This window comes from Arvicanthis niloticus, chromosome 3 (genome assembly GCF_011762505.2).
Source record: "Arvicanthis niloticus isolate mArvNil1 chromosome 3, mArvNil1.pat.X, whole genome shotgun sequence".
NCBI classification, from domain to species: domain Eukaryota; kingdom Metazoa; phylum Chordata; class Mammalia; order Rodentia; family Muridae; genus Arvicanthis; species Arvicanthis niloticus.
In genome coordinates this window covers 83,891,075-83,894,023 of record NC_047660.1, presented here as the reverse complement: position 1 = coordinate 83,894,023, position 2,949 = coordinate 83,891,075, and positions in this window count along the sequence as shown.

Sequence of the window (2,949 nt, the reverse complement as noted above, 5' to 3'; positions counted from 1 at the left end):
CCAATGGCTCAGGCTCTAAGATCAACAATTGATAAATGGGACCTCTTGAAACTGAGAAGCTTCTGTAAGGCAAAGGACACTGTCAATAGGACAAAACAACAACCTACAGATTGGGGAAAGACCTTCACTAACCTCTACATCCAATAGAGGGCTAATTGAAGTGGAAACTTCTGGTTTCCTTGGAAAGTCAGTTATGTCAAGTGATGTTTTGCTGGGGCACACAGGTGAAAAGGTATTTTGCTAAAGCAGACACATGGAAGAATGTGTTCCTGAAGCAGACACAGGTGAAAGGATGTTCTGCTATGCATAGCAAACATGTGAAAGGATACATCATGTTCTAAAAGAATATAAATATGACCCCACAGACAGTGGAAGCTCGAGCATTGGTTTGCTTTGCCCCACCTCACTATTTTTCACTGACTGCATGCACGTATTGGTTCACTGTACACTGTGTTGCTGAGTTTCACTTGTTGTGACTTCGTAGGAAGAAACTCGCCAAAGAACTTCTCGTGAGGTTCCTGCATTGTTGCTGCTGGTTGCCAAGCCTTGCGTTTTCTTCTGGATTGAACTACCCTTGCTGACTTGTGTGTGGTGTCTGCTGAGTGGATTGGACTACAGCTGCTGGTTCATGTTTGGTGTTTGCTAGTGGACTGGACTGAGAACAACGAAGGTTGAAATCACCCCAAAGAACTATTTCTAAACAGGTCCACCCCCCCTATATCCTGATAACCTTTTTTCCCCCATTACCTCTTGGCTGGTGATGGGCTAGAGGGGAGATTGAACCCTTATTAAAGTAGGCTGTGAAAAATATATGCCTACAGCTAATATCCAAAGTATATAAAGAACTCAAGAAGTTAGACTCTAAAAACCCAACTAGCCCAATTAAAAAATGAGCTATAGAAGCTGGAGAGGTGGCTCAGCAGTTAAGAGCACTGACTCCTCTTCCAGAAGTCATGTGTGCAGTCTGTTTAACTGTAGTATGCAGACGCCATTATACGTGCACATAGGGTCTTGTAGAGAGCCTAGACCATAAAGGTTTTAGCAGGGTTTTTTTGTTTGTTTGTTTGTTTTGGGGGGTTTTGTTTGTTTGTTTCAAAACAGAGTTTCTCTGTGTAGTCCTGGCTGTCCTGGAACTCACTCTGTAGACCAGGCTGGCCTCAAACTCAGAAATCTGCCTGCCTCTGCCTCCCAAGTGCTGGGATTAAAGGTGTGCGCCACCACTGCCCGGCCTTTAGCAGGGTTTTAAAGTCGCACTTACTTAGTTATCTGTATACATGTGGATGGTACACACATCGAGGTGCACGTGTGGATGTAAGAGGACAAGCTGCTGGAAATGGCGCTCTCCTTCTACCACGTGGGTCTCAGGAATTGAGCTCAGATCATCAGGCTTGGCAGCAAGCACCTTTATACTGGGCCATCTCACTGAAGAGTCGGCTAGTACGGCATTGCCTCGCACATGCAAAACAGACCCCAGAGACCTACTGAATTCTGCCTAGCACCACCTTATAAGATGCTGTGTATGTAGTCTAGTTGGAGTTGGAGGTATATGTGTAAAATATACCTCAAAATATAAATTCTGTTCTCTACAAGACCCTATGTGCACGTATAATGGCGTCTGCATACTACAGTTAAACAGACTGCACACATGAATACTAACACAATGTTACAGGCTTTGAGTTCAACCATCCAGGAGCAAGTAGAGGACTTGCCCTATGTAATCAGCCATGTCCCCAAACCTAGGGCTGCCACCAGGGCTAGGTGAGGCCATCGACATCAAAGGGCTTTATCCATACTGTAAAGTATAAACGGTATGAAACTCGGCCAGATGTGAGGTATTTCAGCCTCCTTCCTCCCACGTGATTATTATGTCCAAATGTTCCAAACAGCTCACAAGCCAGCTCCTCTTCAAGGAGGCTTTATTTTTGGAATCTTACAAATATCTGGGATTGAGAACAGGCCACCACAAGGTGGCAACAGATGCTCAAAGTTCAAATTGACCTTTTTTCCTGTGTTTTTTTTTTTTTTTTTTTTTTTTTTTTTGCCAATGGCTAACTTGGTGCTGGACTTGAACTCACAAGAGATCCTCCTGCCTCTGGGGTGGGATTAAAGCAGAGCTTCTACCGCCATTTTAGATATCCTGACTGTGGAGATCACACTTGCCCCAGGGAACTTGAAGCCCTAACCAGCACGAAGTGGTCTAATGCCTGCCTTTGTTCTGGGAGCTCTTTCCTTTCCTCTCCTTTTTTCTGTCTTATCTAGTGGAAGGATGGAAGATAAGGATGTCTTATCTTAAAAGGATGGAAGAAAGGGGGTGTCAAAGTGCCAGGCTACATGTCTGCCTCCGAGTCAGGGTGCCTAGAGCACCAGTGGAGCACTGCCTGAGCACCACCAACAAGCTACTCCAGGGAGGCAAAACACAGTCCACTGTAATGGGGTCCTCAGTCCATGTTTTCTCTGGTAGGAAACAATGGGATCTGAGCCAACTGCTGCGTTTCCCAGTCTCCTGTGCACCCAGGTGCTGCTGGAGTAATGCTGGAATTTGGGAATGGGGGTGGGGTGGGGTGGGGGGTCCTCAGTCCAGGCTTCCCCTCAGGGCATCCATTCGAAGGGGAAGGCTGAGCCTGGGCTGAGAAGGAATCTGGTTTGGTTTTCACTGAGTACTGGAGGGGCTGAGAGAAAGAAGGACTGCTCTGGGAGATTTAGGCGGGGCTCTTTAAGAAAGCCTTTCCCTGCAGATGGTCCTTGCTTGTCCAAACAGTTTTGATTGATGGTGAACGTGAATGCATACAACTTATACAAGGTGAACCAGAGATTAAATACTTTTCTCAGGAAGGAATGCCCAGGAAGGGAAGCTTATTGGCTGAATACTTAGGGCCTATCAAGGGCCTGCCTCATTAGCATGGAGAACCCCAGGTTTTTATGCTACATGACTTTTCTCAGATAGAGGTG